General features: G+C 41.0%; 1 long non-coding RNA gene across 1 annotated transcript in view; it reads right to left on the reverse strand.

The window, feature by feature from the left end:
• LOC138066223 (uncharacterized) overlaps positions 1-19,412 on the reverse strand; it is a 52,297-nt gene that overhangs the window by 25,986 nt on the left and 6,899 nt on the right. The gene's annotated exons all lie outside the window — the stretch shown is intronic.

Here is a 19,412-nt window from a genome sequence, read left to right on the forward strand (position 1 = left end):
TTCTCCCTGAGATATGATTGCTAATCTAGAAATTCAGGATATCCCTAGGATTTGCCTCTTTTGGAGGCTCATGCATTCCCCTCTTGAGCCCATGGAGCTACTCTTTCAGCTGCTGCAGGCAGAAGGACCTAGATTTTTTCAGAAGCTGCTTCTGAATAAATAAAAGCTTTCCTCCTATACAACATGAAGACTCCTGATGCAGAACAGCCTTCTGGTCACGTTTAGCCCGGGGTATGTGATGTCCTCAAACTCACTTTGTGTGAACGTCCCTACTGCCAGGTCTCTGCTCTCCGGCCAGGAGGTTTTGCATAATGCCAGTTAATGCAGAGTGGAAAGTTATCTTTGTCTCCTTCCCCACTGAGCCTTGGCATTGCTCCCTACTCTGGGGGAAATGGATGGTGGGAGGGAGAGATCACAGCTTCCGCATTGCTCCATTTTGTGCATTTATCTGAACACAGAAGACTTTGACTCACTTGCTAGATAGGAAACCTAGACTTTGAACTCTTGTGGCCACATTTCCCAATTGAACAGGACCCAGAGATGCAGGCCCGCGTTTCCACCAAGGTAGGAGTGCAGCTGCATGAAGGTGTTCGGGTTCTGCTCGGGAGCGTCTCTGCGCTGTGAGAGCGGGGCAGTCCTTGGAGGACTCCTCAGGCCGCTACCTGCCCAGCACACAGGAGTCTGATGTGATCCTCCTGTTTCATAGCCAGATCCTTGTCTATCTCGAGGATGGCCGGGAGTCAGCTTAGAGGGGGAGCCCGGTCCATACGAGCGTATTAAAAAACACCTCAAAGCTGGGCGCACGCCCAATCTCTAGTTTTGCAGCCATGCAAATTAATTCAGTGACACTTGCCAGTTTGAATCCATATTTATTCATGCAGTTCCTCAGTGTGGGTACAAAAATGTGCGACTGACTGAGGCCTATGCATTTTTTGAGCAGCTAGTTTGTATGATGTGGCTGACTTTTGCATAAAACAGGCTTTTTTTTTCTCCCAACTATATTTAATGTGTTGTGGAGGGTAAGGTCATGTCAGCGGTTAAATCTACCGAACGCCCCAGAGCAACAGAAGCAATGACCTCCATGACTGGGTCTTTAGGTGAACGAGGGAGTGTTGCTCTGCTGTTTCTATCTGGTGTTTCAGCCTTACAGGGTTATTTTTTGCCACGCGGATGTCTGACCAGCCCTCCGAAGGTCGAGGTGTGCAATTCCACAGGGAAGCAAGTCAGGCGTTCGGGAGATGAGGAGGTGTTGAATTCACAATATTCCTTTCTGCTTTTCTCATACAAGCCCCGACTTAGCAGATGGGTCCTGAGGTCTGCTTCATGACCTCCTGCGCCGTCCCTGCGACTGGAAATCCCCACTGTGATTAGTAGCAAGTTCCTTCGTCCTCATTGCAATGAACACTGACTCCCTAGGGAGAAGACAGCAGCCAAGAAACGGAGTAAGGCTGACACTGTGGCACTGAACCGGCAGGATGAACCCAAATGTGGGTGATGATTTATTATTTCATTTTGTTATGATCGTCTCTCCTGGCCCTCCCTTCACCCTAAGCAATTAGCACAGTAACAATATACTTAAACGCTGACAGTCTACAGCATGGGAAAAGGTCAATTATAACCAGAGAAGGATGGAAAAAACGAGAAGGTAGTTCTACTTTGCTACAAACTCATCAGTAAACTGTGTAAAACAAAGAATGCTGCAAGCACCAGAAACACTCCAGCAGCTGGCCCTGAGCTAAAGCTGAGTGGCTCTACCCCCATTTCTGCAGTCGCAGCCTTCGCTTCAGTTACATTATTCCTCCTCTGCTTGACTACGTTTTTGTATATTTCCCCTGTCTATTTTCTGAAGAGGCAATTGTTGTGAATGGTGGAGAAGGTTGAGTGCCTAACTGAAATAAAGGAAAATTAGTTTTTAAGGAGAGTAAATTGGATAGAATAGGACCCGTAAGGATAACAAGCTGGCGATAATTCAGCGTATTCTTCCTGTTCTGCTCCTGTTTATTAAATATTCTTATTGACTTCTGCTTCTCAGTACTCTGTGTTCTGCAGTGTACTAAATTACAGTAACTGAATATTCTGTCTACATATGCTGACTGGTCATTTGAGAGATGAGTGTACTTAAGACAGAAATGCTTTCCTTTAGTCCTTGCATCTTTGAAATGCCTATTATAAAATGTACATCTGTGAGAAGGCACTTCCCTCCCCAAATGAGATTTAATGCTGGAAAAGTTACAGAGCTAAATAGTACAGAGCTAAAAGAAGAATCTTTAAGGAGGAACTTCCTTTTTCACTCACAGTTCTCTTTCCTAGTCACGGCTAGAACTGGGAGAAGGAAACGATGATCTAGTCTCCATACCCAAATCCTTTCTCCAATAGAAGAGTATGTTCATACAAATGTTCCAGAAACCTTGGCTTCTCCTTGCCGTGACCTGAAAATGCACGTGGACTTTCTTGGGCTTTATCAGTTTTGATTTCTCTTGCAGGCGGACCAAGAGGTAGTCAAGTGAACGCCAGCTGTTCTTTGGCAATGAAAGGTAAATTACATAGGGCCAAGGAATGCTTTCAGGCAAAAGCAAACATTTATCCATCATGTTTAATCATTACAGTCACTCTAGCATAGTTTCGTCTTGTGAATCTAGCACTCTTTCGGACAATGTTTGGTGTGATCTAGGGAACAGCATTAACACAATGACTGTTTTCAGTAGACTGCATAGGTGAAGCCATCCTCTTCTGGAGGGAGAAGCCTCACTCAATGGATGTAAACTGTAGTTTTGTAGCCAGACAACAGGTTTTGGCCAATTTTCTTTACTAGTACAGAACTAATGAAATATTTGAACTTTACCCTATTTTCAGAAGAAGGGTGGGGAGGGAGAAATCCCGCTTCCCTATCTTCCCTAAATTCTGGGCTACACACTCTTATTCCCATTAATATTCTCCTCTTGGATAAAAAAAGCTTCAAAATTTGGTTTTACTTTTTCCTGCACAGGGGCAGAATTTCATTGCCTTTCCACCCAGCGTAACCTGTTCTGTAGAGGTAGGGCACTTTCATAGGTGGTGTGGATCTGAGGCTTCTCCAGCTGATAAGAGAACTGAAAACAAATCTCTCAAGAGCTAACTAGCTAGGTGACAGTTAGAAGATTTTACAATACTGTGGTATTTTCTTCATTTTTTTGTTAAATGTCAATCTTTGTTCCATACTGAGTTGAGTGAGTGTCTGACGTATTGGCTGTGTGCTTCTCACAACAAGTTCCCAGTGGATGTGAGAAGATAAAGGCCTAATTTCAGAGTCACAGTGGAGCTGGTTTGCTAATCAGGTGTTGAACTGCCCAACAAAGTGCTCAGCAGAAAAGAAAATGTTTCTTCACTTGCTCAGAGCTAGAACGTTCAGACTCGTGAGATACCTGGGAATGAAAATAGTCGAGTTTATGGTCTTCAGGTATGCTTCCATCCAAATATGGATGGAAGCAGAACATTGCTTTAGAAATATACAGCAGGTTGAGCTTTATGTACACAACTTCTGTCTCTTGATGTCCTTTTAAGGTACCTCACATTACAGGACTCCTTTTATTTCCCATGCCACTGGCTGAGATTTGTCTTTGCTTCTCCTGCAAGACCAGGCCTTCTCTTCCATTTGCTATAGTAAGTATAAGTCTAAGCGTTCCATCTTGCTTATCTGTCTGTGCAGCAGAGTCTAAGCCTGCATCCAAAAGGGAATTCAACATCCACAAATTCAACACACACTGTGCAATTTGGAGGGTGCAACCAGCAGCTGTTCAGAGAACATTTCGCTTGCTATCATTGATCTCTGTTTTCCATTTGGAGTATCAGTCTTTTAAACCAGATACAATTCTCTCTCACTGAACTTGGACTGTGGGGCTCTGCAACTCTCACCAAAACTAGGATAATTAACTTTTGCCTTAGAGAATAGTAATTAAAGTATATACAATCTTTTATTGGGGAAGCATATAGTTTTCCAACAGGAGAAAGTCCAGTTTCTGTCTGTTTTCATGCAATTCATATAAAATTGTATGTATATATGAGATAAACATATCTAATTACTGTAAGCTTCCATGCCTAGCCAAGTACTGGAACTCCATTACCTCAGGTTAGAGAAATAGTTGGGAGTGGAAAAGGCAGTTCTAGCCCCCCTCTGTATATACAAGTGTATTCTGTACCCCTGTGACTTCTTAAAACAATTAAGGTCATGTAAGTATTTTATTTTATTTTCCCAGGTGCCAACATGCTTAATTTCTTTGGTATATTTGGGGCAATAGGCTTGGGAACACATTTTCTTAAGTTAAGAGGTTCCCTAGTTCCAAATCTTAGTCTTAAAAAGAGAAAGAGAGAGAGAGAGAGAGAGAGAAAGAAAGAGGAAGAGGAAGAGGAAGAGAAAGAGAAAGAAAGAGAAAGAGAAAGAGAAAGAGAAAGAGAAAGAGAAAGAGAAAGAGAAAGAGAAAGAGAAAGAGAAAGAAGATGCTAGAGCCCATGACTACATGAGAAAAAATCTTTGTGAATTATGAACCAAGCCTGTCAGGGTCAGACCTTTCTCAAGGTGGAATTCATACCATGTAATTAAGGTTTATATTTTATTTGCTTCCTCATTACTCATGGGAGAGAAAAGGAAATAAAGGAAATAGAAGTGATCCAGGTGACAGTAAAGAGGTATAGCACTTAGGCAGAGCAGATTTCTTCTCCAGATTTTATCAAGATGAAGGATTTCCAGGATAGTGGGATTTTTGTTGGTGTCGTTCACAGGGACTTGACCTGGAAAAGGTCTGAGTCACTTCCCCACATCTGCTGTTGCAGAAAACCCCACCATCTAATCTCTAATTTAGTAAACTCACAGTGAACTCAAAGATATGTAGACACCTTGTAAAGTTTTATTTTTCCTTTAAAGATCTAAATACTTAAACAAAAAAGCAAAAAAAAAAAAACCTATAGAATATGGTGTCTGACCGCATAGCTGATCTTGCTTTGAGCAGGAGGTTGGACTAAATGACCTCTGTAGGTCCTTTTCAACTTGCATTATCCTGTGATCTTTGATCCTACTGCTGCCCAGCATAGATGGCCTCTGACTGAGGTCTGCAGGCTACTCCGTGATGCACACAGATGGACCAGTAAGGGGTTCTATTGAGATTTGACTTCTCATAACTCTTCTGGAAGTGGAAATTTGATAAGATCATTGCTTTTCCTTAACCCTTCCCCCTGTGCAGGCTATTATTTTGTTACATCATGATCATTTCACTGGCATGCTTCAATTTCTCTTATTTGTGCCCAAACATAAGTTAAAGTAGAAGTTTTTACAGAGATGTCAACATTTGCAACAGAAAGAGTCAAGGAGTTGTAAAAATCTGTTCAATAGGATAAGAGGATAGGGAGGCAAAAATGGCTTTTTATTTCATTTATCATCACAACTGTTTACTTCCTCATCTATTTCTGTTAATCAAAAATTGAAATCTCCAGAGGGCCAGGTCCACAGCCCAGGGAATAAATTGGAAGACTTTTGTTAACTTTGATATGTTCTGGATCCGTACAGAAGGAAGGCAGCACATACACTGGTAGGAATGTATTCCTTCATTGTAACCCTTTGTTAAGGCTGGTGAAAGTAAGTAACACAAAGTATTATATTTCAATGTCATTATTAATGTAGTGATACTGATATAGTCACCGATGTGATTACAGTGCGCTGTACACAAAAGAATGACTCTTCTTGGTCAGACTATAGCCTTCTACAGCAGTAACATGTGCCTGACAGCTGACGAGAAAGGAAAGAAGATGAGAAAAACCAAGAGTGCCATTTCTCCTGCTATACCTTCTCAGCTTCCAGGAATCAGCATTTTGAGAACTTCTCTATCTGGGCACTGAATCTGTATATTTGTGTTTAGCAGCTGTTGAGTGACATTACTTCCGAGAACATGCCAAATTGCATTTTGACATCTCTGAAATTGTGTTTCAAGGAGCCTCAAAATGTCTCTGGGCACTGTATGAAAATATACATCCTCCTGATGATTTCCAAACATCTGTCCCATAATTTCACTTCTGTCCATACTCTTCCTTAGCTTTAGGTTGTGAGAAATAATGCATGATCATTGTCTATTTTCATCCTCCAGGATTTTCGAAACTTACATATTCTGTTATCATATTCCCCTGTCATCTCTTTTCTAGACAAACACTGTTCAATCCCTGTTCATATAGAAGATGACCCATTCTTTGATCATCCTCTCTACCCTTCTTTGTACCTCCTCTAGTTCTGTTATATACTCTTTATGATCTAGGGATCTGAATTGCATGCAGTATATAAGATGAAGGAGTATTAAGGTTTTATAGAGCAGTATGATGATATTTTCTGTTTTGTTCTCTATACCTTTTCCTATAAGTTCTCTTGATTCACTTGCCTTTCTGACCGTTCCTAAGGCTGAAAAGACTTTTTCAAGAAGGGTGGCAATGAACCTGTGTTAAGAGGAATCTGTGTTCAACTTACTTTTCCCAAACCATACTATTTTTCCTGACATATATGCACAAATAAAAGGGCCTCTCTCTTAAGGTTTATTGTATAAAGCTACAAGCTTCTGTAGGCAGCTGTAATAGAATATAGATTGAAATGTGTGTTATGAGGTCTTTCAGAATTTTCCTGGGCTTTGAGAAGTGATTTCAGGTTGATAGTACCGGGGTACATTCGTAGGTGAAGACCTCTAAGAAAACCCTGATTTAGACAGATACATAGCACGACTGTGACAGGACCTGAAACAAGGTGCTTTTATGACGGCTGCAGCAGCAAGATACAGTTATCTCAGTTGTACGTAGGAAGACAAATATAGCATACAGGATTAAAAAAAAAAGGGGTGAAGGGGAAAAACAGGACTTTGAAAACAAGACTAGCATTGTGTTTCATAAAGTTGTTTGCCTGCAGGTTATGGCTAATCTTAGAGTGGTGCTCATGGCACCAGCTCAAGACGCCAAGACAAGGAGTGCTGTTCGCAGAGTGATGGAGCTGTCCTTTATCAATAACTCCAGCACATTCAGTATAAACAAGCTTCTCTTCCATCTGTGCAGCATCCTGTCATTGCCTGAACAATGCTGAAAGGAAAATCCTACGCCCCACTTACTTCCTGCTCTTGACATATGAAGCTCCAAGAGATTGAAAGCAACACATGGTTGAACAGAAAGAAAAGAGATGAGGTAATGGCCAAGGACAGCACAACGCTACTGTCTGCTGCCTTCTCCAGTGATGATAGAAGGACCTAAGCGTGACTCTCCTGAATCCATGATCTTATGAATTTTATATTTTATTTTTTATTTTTATATTATATTTTACTCCAATTACATTGCAAAGGGGAAAAATGGCAAATAAGATAATTTGTCTCGCAGTCCTTCTCCCTGCATGGAGAAGCAAAAGCAACCCACACTTTTTAGAAGATGCCAGGCTGAGGAAAGCCAGCCTTGTGCTTCTTGCAAACATGCAAGCTGGGCGGTCTAGCTTGGAGGGACAAAGGGGAAGATAGCAGGTAGCTGTGGAGCAAAATGGGGCTGCAACGGAAGGAAACTATGCATTACAGCAAATGTGAGAAGTAGCCCTGTCTTAATCCAGCTATCACTACTGAAAGTCATCTCAGGGACTCCATTGACTCCTGCTCTTGATGCACATAAGCTATTCTAAAGATGTAGCTACTGATTTTCCACTAATGTTTTGAAGTACTTACTTCCTGAGGTTCTGGTTAGTGTGAAGTAAAGCCTGATTTCCCCATCCCATCATGTTATCGTTTGACATTATGATGAAACATTGGAATGTTTTTCATGAAGAGAGAGAGAAGGAGGAAGGAAGGAAAAAAAAAAAAAAAGTGCTCTGCAGCCTGGCAGTTGGATCCACACAGGTGTAGGTAGGCCCCTTGGCACTCTATGTGGAGTAGAAACAGATATCTCAGACTCACATATTGCTGGTTATCGCTCACTCAACATGTCATTCTTTCTTTTGCAGAAAAAGAAAAAAAAATCAATTTCTGGAGATAAAGGAGAGTTTTCTTGATACAGATGGCATTAAAAGCAGCATGTTCCCATGAAAAGTCAGCCTTTTCAAATCCCACCTTCAGATAACCTTCAACTCCCACAGCCTCATTGGCGAATGAAGGGTATTCAACCAGTTCTTCATTTCCTTGTCCCATAGCTAATGACTTACACTGTGTAATAACACCTCTCCACATTAGAAGAGCAGCCAGACTGAAAGGGTAGTAGAAACAAATTCTGTTACTCTTCTGCAACTTCTGAATTTTAGTAATAGCATCTCATCTTTTTTTCCTGAGAAACAGCTGGCATATGCACGTAATGAAGTGGAGGCTCGAGGCTGTGGCTCCACAGCTAGCCCACATCCCAGTGTGCCCCTAACAGAAGGTAATTACCTGATGAAGCATAAGGATGGTTTAAGCCTAAAAGCAGTTAGGTTCCAGGGAGGAGAGAGATACGACAGACCTCTCTTAAGAAATTCCTATTCCTGGCTCAGTCAGGAGTGTAGTTTTGGGGAACTAATTTTTAGTGTCTCCTCAGGTATTATACAGGAAGCTCAGGTACTTAATTAAGGGCTGGCAATTTGGCTAAGAGCCTACTAAGACTTAGATGTTGTAAAGCAAGTGTCCCAAGTCTTTTACAGCCTGTTGCTACTTTAGCGTCTCAGCACCCAACCACCTTTGATGATCTATGTCTACCGCTCATCCTGAAGTAACGCATTCTCATTTTACAGACAAAGAATTGATAACCAGATCCTCAAAATACTTCAGAGCGTAGCGGTGATGAGAAAGGGTCTAGCGAAAGGAAACTAGTTCCCCTCTTCTCCCTGCTCTCTGTGGTATGTCTTCTTAATAGACCAGGGCTTGGGCCTCTTCTGCTCAACCACAGGAAATCTTTCGCCTGACAAAGAATTAAATTCTGGTCTCTTAAACCAACCTACTGCTTTTAAGCAGGTGCTTCACCACTTTTTTATATTGGTTAGAGCGCATACCTTGAAGGCAGTGGAGCTGTATGTGGGTAGTGCTGGGATAAGTGACTGAAGAGTTAAGTTCATCCTATTTTAAATCATCTAAATGTATGAACAAGAACAGCAACAACAACAAAAAAGGCTTGCTTCTATTCTCTCTCAGAGTGAAAAGTAACACTTATTAAGTGGAGTTTGTTCTCACAGAGGAATTCAGTTTGGGGTCTAATATGGCATCAGATAATCTGTACTGAAGTAAACACAGTACTGTTGCCCGCAAGATGGAGAATACAGAGACTTTTCAAATAGTAACAATGATAGTAGTCATAATAATAAGAATATTATCTTTAATTTTAGAAGGGGACAAATAAACCTAAACCTGACATACAATTTAGGGTAAAAGAATTTCTACTCTTAGTGTTGTTGATGGTAGTACATCGCTATAGGAGGTGCTAAGTCTGTCTTTAAAGCATCTGAAAAAATAGAAAAGAGCATAGATCAGAAATTGCCCTCATTAAGAACCATGTTACTTTTCTGACTTCAGAAAAAGAAGAATATTAGTTTCTAAAGCAGAATTTAGCCTCACAGATGACTCTGATCATATTCTCGCACAGTGCTATAAATTGCTAATGGGCTTGTGGATTCTGTGAAGCAGGAAGGAATTGGTTGGAAAAGTGCTGTTTTCAAAAGAGCTTTTAAAGAGGAGATGAAGGAACATAATCTGGAGTCTTGTAGAAATCCAAGGTCACAGACAAGGAGCGGAAAGAAAAAGAAAAAAGAAAAGAGATGTGCAAACACACAGAGGAGAGGTTAACAACGATGACAGAAATAAAAAGGATGTCACAAAATGTTAATCATGTATCAGGAACTTCAGAGGTCCCCATCTCTAGGCTAAACTGTTTTGCCTGTGTTTCCCTTTATGATACTTAGCTGGGACCATCTCTTAGTAGGTATTTGTATAGACTTCAGCACAATAGGGACCTGCTCTCTGTTCTCTTAGATTTCCAGGCATCATCATCACACAACTAAATAACAACAGTAATAAATGATACTGAATTGCCTCTTAACCCTCTGCATCTAGTTTTCTGTGGGTTATACTGAAAATAAAAAAAAAAAAAAAAGAAAGATTAATAATCCCTAATCAGACTGAAACCCTGGAGAGATGACACCATCTGGATGATTAGCACTTGTTTCATTTGCACGTTGAACTTGGTACTCTTCCGGCACTAATTATTGCATACCCTTTCCTTATACCACGACTTCTGGGGCTGTGCATGTGATATAAATAGCAGAGTAATGACATGCTGCATGTTGCTCAGGAGACCTTATGTTAGTTTATAGCATTTCTCTGATTATTACTTTTTTAATAGAGAGCAGATAAAATACAGATCTCACAAGTGAGACATGAGAGCCTTAATTTGTTCACATTTTTCTAAGAGCTGATGCATGATGAAATATTTATATGTTCCTCTCTGAATGCAGCGTTTTGAATGTGCTATGTTGTTTATGGCTGTAGTTAAGAACCAAGGGGGAAAGAAGTGCTGGAGCATTCAATAGCAGGATTTCCATGTCAAGTGTGAAAGCAAAACAGGCACAACCAAAGCAAACCTAACTACACACAGCATTAAGGGGATGACCTTTCTCACATAGGTTAAGAAATTCATAGTTTGTCAACCAGCGCTCAACTAGTACAGCTAACGGAGCCAACAGACACAGGACTTCGCACACCAGTTTCTGGGCTTTGCTTCAAGATCTTCTGGAGACTTTATTGAAGATTGCTGGGGGATTCCTGGGAACCCCTAGAGCAACCCCAGGTGAGGAGAGCCAAGCAGGGACAGCCACAGGAGGCCTTAACTTCTTCTGGAAAGCTCTAGCAAGCTCTAGCAGCTGCTCACAAGCTCTGTGAGCTGCCCTTGATCCAAGGGTGATCGTAGCCTTTGTTCCAGCTGAGCCTGGGTTAGAGAGGGCTAAGCACCCTTTCAGCCAGCACAAGGGAGAGGCTATATAAGAGCCAGGTCCAGTACACAGCCCCTAGAGTGCAGCCAGCAGGTCTAGCAGTGTGCAGAGAAGGATGTGATAATGCTGCTCAGACCAGCACATCTGTCTTCAGCTGTGGTGGTGACACACCATAGATCATGGAGGCCAGTGGCCATCAGAGTAACTATCCCTGCAGCAGCAGAGACTTTGACCTAGACAGAGATTTAGGAGGAGGATATAGCTCTGCAAGCCTCAACCTGCAGGGACAGCCTGAGTCCTCTTGTGGAGACTGGGGCTGGTAGTCTCTGCCTGCAGGAGGTGTGCGGTTGTGGAGGAGCTGGGCTGCCAAGTCCAGGAGCTGTAGGTATGTAAGAGGTAGAAGCAGGGACAGGTGACCCAAGGGGAATATAGAGACACTGTGCAAGCATGTGAGGATAGAGTTAAGAAAGCTAAACCCTATCTGTCTCCCGTAACATCCTCATAGGCAAACTGATGAAGTATGGGCCAGGTGAGCAGACAGCAAGGAGTATTGAAAACTGGCTGAATGGCAACACTAAGAGGGTTGTGATCAGTGACACAAAGTCTAGTCAGAGGCCAGTAACTAGCAGTTTACCCCAGGGATCAATACTGGACCCAATCCTGTTCAATTTACTCATCAATGACCTGGATAAAGGAACAGAGGGTACTCTCAGCAAAATTTGATGAAGATACAAAACTAGAAGGAATGCCTGATACACCAGAAGGCTGTGCTGACATTCAGAGGCACTTCAACAGGCTGGGGAGATGAACAAAGAGAACCTCATGAAGTTCAACAAAGGCAGGTGCACAGTTGTGCACTTAGGGAGGAATAACCCCCTGCCGCAGTACAGGCTGGGAGCTGACCTGCTGGAAAGTAGCTCTGTAGAAAAGGACCTGGGGATCCTGGTGGACAACAGATTGACCACAAGCCAGTAATGCACCCTTGTGGCCAAGAAGGCCGCATCAGGCAGAACGTTGCCAGCAAGTCAAGGGAGGTGATCCTCCCACTTTACTCAGCCCTGATGAGGCCTCACCTGGACTACTGTGTCCAATTCTGGGCTCCCCAGTTCAAGAGAGACATGGAGCTATTGGAGCGAGTTCAGTGAAGGGCCACAAAAATGACTAAGGGTCTAGAGCGACTCTCACGAGAAAAGGTAGAAATCACTGAGATTGTTTAGTCTGGAGGAAAGAAGGCTCTGGGAGATCTTATCAATCTAGACTGGCTAAGAGAGGAAGCAAAGTCACAGATCTGGATAGTGCTTTTGAAGTAGGGGTGGCCATCTGAAGTATAGGCCAGTGGACACTGCTGATAAGATGCCTATCTTTCTATTGATTAATCTAAATGTGACCTGGAGACACATCATCCTCCTAAAGTTTCACCCTGGCATATTACTTTTTAGCTATAAATTTTGCAACATACAAAAATCATTAACTGATGATAAGCACAGTGAGTGGTGGTATGGCATTTCCACCTTCCTGATGACATTTTGGTGAGTTGACTCATCCACCTGCAGGTGAGTTAATAGATAGTGATTATTTTAATTCCTTGTTTGTATTAGGAGTAATAGGCTTTTTTTGTTTTCCTCTCCAAATAAACAGTGTGGCTTTATTAAAGGATGTAAGAAAAGTGTCAATCATGTAAACAAGTCCGTGTTCTGGTTTAAAGACTAGACCTGCACTAATAATCAGAACCTTTAAGACCATAAAAAAATCTTTGCCGTAACTCACTTGATTGGCTCTTGTCTGCCTGGCTCAATCCTGGAAATTTTCCCTACAGCAGATTGGAAATTCCCTTGTGCTGCTCGGCTCTCAGTCTAGTCTCTCTGCTATGCATCTATAACTTACCAGATACACATATTTGGATCATGGGTAACTCTCTAGCAGCAATCTTGAAAATCCCGATTACTACTTTCTAGCCAGAACCTTCCAGTCTGTCCTCTCTTTGCTATTGCTCACAAGTCATGGACAACCTTGGAAGGAGAGGCTTCTAATTTGCAGACTGCTTCCTAGCAGCGATCTGCAAGATGATCTGAAACACATCATTAATGTTGTGCGCAGGAAACATAGGCAGCACTGAGTAGACATTAGGGAATATAAGATAAAGGCAGCTTACAGCTTTTGAAGTGCTTAATGATGTTGCTAAATATCAGGGTAGGCTGTTAGTTTTCAATCTTACCTGATCTGTCAACCCCTAAGTTATCTAATCTCTGTTATGAAAGTTTAGGCCTGCTGAAAATACGTTTAATTTTCTTAGCTGTCTTTTGTAGCTCACATACCCTCAAAAGGCTGCATCTCACAGCTTGAAAAATACTATTATATGCGTACCATAAGAGAAGTTCTGGTTTTGGGTTAGCGTGGGGTAGGAATTTAGGGAGTCCGTAGGGATGTTAGAGCATTTAAAGTAAAGGTGAAACACTCTTCTTTCTCATTATTCATTGTGCTCTTGTTGTCCACGAGGCCAGAAAATGAAAGGACTGTAATCCTTTTCTACACTTCTTGGGGTTTCCAGTCCTGTACCTCTACTCAAGTCTTCACATCCACAGAGTCTAAGAACCAAGAGTGAGAGAAGGAGGGAGAGAAGGCTCCTTACAACTTTTTCCTATCTTCTTGCGCACCCATGCAGTGTTAGCTGCAATCCTGGCCCTCTGTGATTCATAAACTATCTAATTCTCTTTTTAAAACTCTCTTAAATCAAAGACTTTTGTTTCATTGTCTCCTGCTGCATGAAGGTCAAAGCTTAGTGATGCATACTTCACTGATTCTTTATAATAGTGCCCTCTTCAAGATCAGTTTCATTTGCCATGTGTCGATGGTTTCCACTCTTGCCTTCGTATAATTACAGCAAGGTGACATGAACAACCCCCTTCGCCCTCGCGAATGTCTGAAACACTCTCTGTCTGTCTGCATGTAATTAAGATTTGAACTTGCTGCTCATGTAAAAGGCTTTCTCTGTGGGTTTTTTTGTTTTTTTTTTGTGTTCTTTTTTTCAAAAAAGATATGATGTCTCATGGCTTAGGCTTTAGAGATAGACATAGGAAAAATCAGAACATTAGAAATATTGAATATATCGGATACAATGATTTGAGAATAAATGCTGAAATTTCTTTTACCTAGATTAGTTTATCCTCTAGTAAAAAGACCAACAAAGAAACAAGACAACAAAGAAGCCCTAATGCTAGAAAGGAATTAAGATATTTTAAAATAAGGAAAATCATATGGCCTAACTCCTAGCCTACTCAGGGGAAAAATGCAAGTAATTATATTATTTCTCCATACAGAATATAGAATTGCATGAATTTCACAATGCACATAAACACACGTTCCCTTATATTTACAATGCTCCATTTTTATTGCATAGAGTGGAAAAAATATCATGCAAAATGGAACAGAAAGTTCTCTAGCCCAGCTTTATTTGACTTGTTCCTATTTGCTATTTTAAACACCTAAAACTCCGAAAGACAAAATTTCAAAATTAAAGGCACTAGTATCACATGAAATATGTTGGGGAAAATGGTAATAATTTTCGTCTTACAGGAATGAGATATAAAGGATTATAACCAATAATGCTAATAATTGCTATTAAAAAGTGACATTGTAATTTGCAATGGCTGATCACAAACACTCACGCTGAGTCTTCTTATATTAGGTGTACTGTAAGACCATTAAGTATGACCAGATTCACATATAATTAATTTTCCAACACCTATGGTTCTGGCTAGCTCAGTGAGCAATATAGGTAACCCGATGGTGAGAACATCACTGTAAGTGCCTAAATATGATCAGAGAGCATCGCATATACACACATACAAATTGCTTATGTCTGACCATCCTGAAGCATAAACAATAAGGCTAATATTTGGGCCAGGGCACAAATGCCTTTAGATGCTTTCCTACTGGAATTATAGGTCGAGAACTTTAGTCCTGACACAGCTTGATGCTTCCGTTACACTATATGCTAACATATAATTCTGAACCAGTTTGCTGTGAACTTCTTTAGGTTGCAGACACCTTGGGAAAGAATGAGTTAGTACGTTGAAAAAGACCTTCATTAAGGTTAAGGCGAGGCAGCACTACTTGGGGAAGCTGTGGGATTCCTAGAGCAAGGAAGTATTGTTCCTGCTGCCCAGGGACTAATTCTGATCTTACTGAAGGTAATAGTAAAACTTCCTTTGATTTCAGTGAGTCAGTCTTAAGGTCTTAGACAAACAAGATTCTGCTATTATCTACCATCTTTTGCCTAGGCACGTATTTCAAAGAATATGTACGTCCTAGTACTCTGTGTCATGACATAACACGTATTGGAATACAGATTGCTATAAAGTGAATACATTGTAATGCCTACTCTATATTACAAGCACATGTATTAATAATAATACATAAGATAAAATAAGACATAAAATAATGCATTGTAATACATCATAATATATAACATTAATCACACAATAGACTTCATAATTTCAAAATAGCTGTTTTTGATTGCTGTTAAGTGAATGTATGAATAAGAGTTGGTGGGGGAAGGATGGGGGAGGAGAGCTAGGAGAAGCGAATAGTGCTACTAAACTGTATAAAATTTTAACAGTAGACAAATCAAAAACAAGGTCCATGGGCCAAATATCAGGAAAACTCCCCAGTGTATATTTCTAGTCTTTGGAGAAAGACAAAACAGGAAATATCCCTTTTCCCTGACTTGCTAATACCATCTGCCTGAAAGTCTTTGGCAGGAGAACAGCCTCCCAAGGAAAGTGCTGGGACAACCAAGACGAGACTGGACAAAATCCAAGGAACCATTCTGCATTGAAAAAGAGATGGACTAGGACACTTAAAAGGCTGTTTTATTCCCCGTCTCTGTGCTATTTAGTGGCTTTAGATCTGATCTGTAGACAGAGAGCTTAATATTTAATATTGGAACTTTTTGAAAAGTGTTGAAGAAATAATATTACCTTGAGTTACTCCTCAAAACATGATGCTAAAATAGTGAGCTCAGCACCCTGACGCTTTTGCAGGATCTGATTCTGTCTGTTTTTATTCTGAATAAAGATCCTTGCCGCTGAGCTGGGAGGTGGATTCGCCCTGCTGGCTGTGCTTGTGTCTATATTTCAAGCCTAGCCTGGGCCAGGCACAGGTGTTTGCCCTAAGATCCTCCCGACTGACTCCTGCTGCTTCCTAATGATGAGGTGGGCCTCTGCAGGAGAGGGGAAACTCGAAGAAGACTTCTACATTTGATGGGAGGAGAGTGAGGAAGTGAAAGATCTAATGTGAGGGAATTTATGTAAATAAGACAATAAAAATTTACATCATATGCAACAATGCAATGTGGGGCATTGCATTGTTTGTAGAGTACAGTTTTCTCCACTTGCTTTGACATCTGCGAAACAAAGAAAGCATGGCCAATCATCAAGTGTATTAGCTGATCTGAACATCAAATCCTGTGCACTATCTGCTTGCATACACCAGATTTGGCTCTAGACAGTACTGTCACTCTTCAGTCATGTGTCATGTTTCTGTTAATTTTGCAAATAGCCAATATCAAGAGCTCCAATTTTCTTGCCATACAGTGTTTTATGAATAGGATTTTTAAGCACTTTCTAAGTGCAGGGAAGAGCAGAGAAACTCGTAAAATCATTATATCGAGTATATTTTTTTTCTGAAGAAGTAGACAAGTAATCTCCTAAACCTTACGTAAACTACAAATGGTCACCAGTATTGGCATTTTCTTGAAAAATGTGACGTGTTGAATATGCAGCAGGAGTCTGTGCTGGAGGGTAGGTTTATTCATCTCAGTTTGCAAGAACTGGGCAGTGCAGGGAAGGTTCCCCCTTCCAATGTCGTCATGCCATGATCAGGCCACCTAATCCAAGAGGCAGAAACGTGGATCAGGTTCGTGAATAGGTGGATTTTGTCTAAGACTAGTTGTTCCACAAGTGATTGTTGCTGATGATCAGCGCAGTGAGTACTTGTTCTTTCACCAGCCCATACACACTCAGATGAGCACAGCAAACCTTAAACTCAATGCAAAAACTTTTCTAGAGATATTAACTTACTGACTTGGAAGCTGCTTGTTTGTTTTTGTTTCCTTATTTTTAAAATACTTTCACTAATCACAAAATATGCTGTACTTTGAATACTGAATTCTTTCTATACTTACAAAAGATATTTTTATCATTTACCGCAGTGAGAAGCTTGGTTCTCGAACATGGAAATCACTTTCAAGAGGTGAACAAGATTTAGGGACTTTGGGGTACCTGGCGTCTTTGCTTCTGTGCCAGGACTGCTAACAAGGAAGAGAACTAGAGAAACCAGCAATAGCATTTCTCTGGTTTGAGCACTTGGGCAAGACTTTTCCAAAGTGCAACAGTGTTAACCAAATTTCCGCAGTCAGTCGAGCAGATTTGCTGCTGTCTTCAGTGAGGATTAAGCTAACTGAAGGTAGACCACAATGGTAACTCCCACCCCTTGTAGTGCCATCCACCCGTCAACGAATTCCGTAGAAAGACTCTATTGGGAGTAGCTAGACAGAGCCCACATGTACTACATCCAGCCGTTCGTTTCACATTGCTCACTGAACAGCCATCCACTGGTAACATATGCTCTTGGAGTCTCTTGAGGTGGCTTTTTAAGACGCTCCAGCCAGATGCTCTTCATGATGTTTTCTCTTAATCAATAGTAGCTGTCTGTTCTGACAAATGGTGTTTTTGGAACAGGAGCCTGATCTGTTTTCATAGTAAAATTGAGTGTACAATAACACAGTGAGCTGTTTAGCTCCCAGGTCAATGCTGAGAAGACTGCAATGAGATCTGAGGATCCCGTACCAAGCAGCAGAGATGGAAGAGGAGTTTGGATGATGTCCCAACCCAAGCAGCACAAAGAGAAAGCTGACTGTATAAAGTGCAAAGAGGATAAGTGTCCGTGGTGGTGACTACTGGTGAGTACAGCTATCCTTGCTTCACTGCTTTCTGAATTATTTTCAGAGCATTGCATTTCTCTCTGCAGCTCTCTCTTTTGTCCTCTCTTCCCGCTGCTTTCATCTTTTTGATGTGTATGCCATTGGTAAAAGAAGGAGGAGGGTTGAGAATAGCTAATTCTGAGCAGTAGAAAATATCTGGGAGGGGAAAAGACTTCAGATCTGAAGCTGTCCAGATGCTTTCAGTGCAGTATTTATCACAGATGCCTTTTTTAACTTAAGAATGCTAGAAAACTATAGCAGTACTGGAGCTGTGATTCTTCCTCTAAAAGTTTGGGACTGCCTTTTTTGTCTTTGGATGCTTCAATTTTCACTTTGATATTTCAATACATATGGTAGTCTAAAGCTCACAGCTCTAAGAAGAGAATATATTTTCAGGTAAATACACACAGTTCCAGGCATTAGTGACTTGTATTTTACATTAGAGAAAGGAAAAGAGATATTATCAAAAGAAGAGATGAGCAAAGTTCTGTGCATCAGTGGCTTTGACATTTCACTTTCCCAACACTTTCGTTTGGTGGTGCTTGCCGACCTCTGAGTGCTACTGCCCTGCCTAATCTCTTTCTAATAACAACTCATAATAGCAGAGACCTAATATGAAACATACCCCTCCCCCCCACCAGAAGCCTCAACGTCTACTTTTTGAATAATAGATCGAGTTAATCATTTAAAGACACTAATTTTAAAGAGATTACGTATTAAAGTGAAATAAAAAGGTTCATTATGTCTCAGTACAGAATATTAAGCATCTGTGACCCGGGAGAAGGAAAAGGGAGATTGAATATGACATCTGAGTGAAAACCCTTGGAATAAAAACAATTAGGACATTAATGTAAAAGGATTCTACATTTTCTAATATAATTAACCTTTGAAGCTCTATGAATCTCTTCTACTTCTTTCCAGATTGCAAAGCATCTTTAAGAGCCCATCTGGGAACCTGACAATTTAGAAAATGGAAAAGGCATTCCTGAGCTCAGGTTTAGTGCAGTTGCAGCCTCACAGCATTGCCCACGAGATAATAGTTCTGTGCACCCATTTTCCTGTTTTCTGATCTCATAGCTTTGGGAAGCTGAACCTCCCGGCTACCTATCCAGGTACATCTAGGAGCTCTGGGTATCTGTGCATCACTCTGTTACCAGCTTCACTCCTACCTCCATCCCCAAACTGGATTAGGTCCATCATACTTAAAAGCAAGGGGTAACACATGAATCATCCCTTGTACGAACTTTCAGAAAACTTGTTAAGTGATGTAGAATTGCAGAAGCAATATATCTCATGGATTATCTTCAGATGCAGCATGATATAATCATTATGAACAGCAACTTATTGAAACAAATAACCGGAATGAATAACCGGATCCTACTGGGATATTCCAGTAATAGTTTCTGAGGCGGATCGTTGTGACACCTATTTATAATATTTCATTGATTTAAATGCGTCAAAATATAAGGTGCGTTGCAAGACCTTGATGCCCTCCTTAAAAGTTTCTTAGCC

This window comes from Struthio camelus, chromosome 2 (genome assembly GCF_040807025.1).
Source record: "Struthio camelus isolate bStrCam1 chromosome 2, bStrCam1.hap1, whole genome shotgun sequence".
NCBI lineage: Eukaryota > Metazoa > Chordata > Aves > Struthioniformes > Struthionidae > Struthio > Struthio camelus.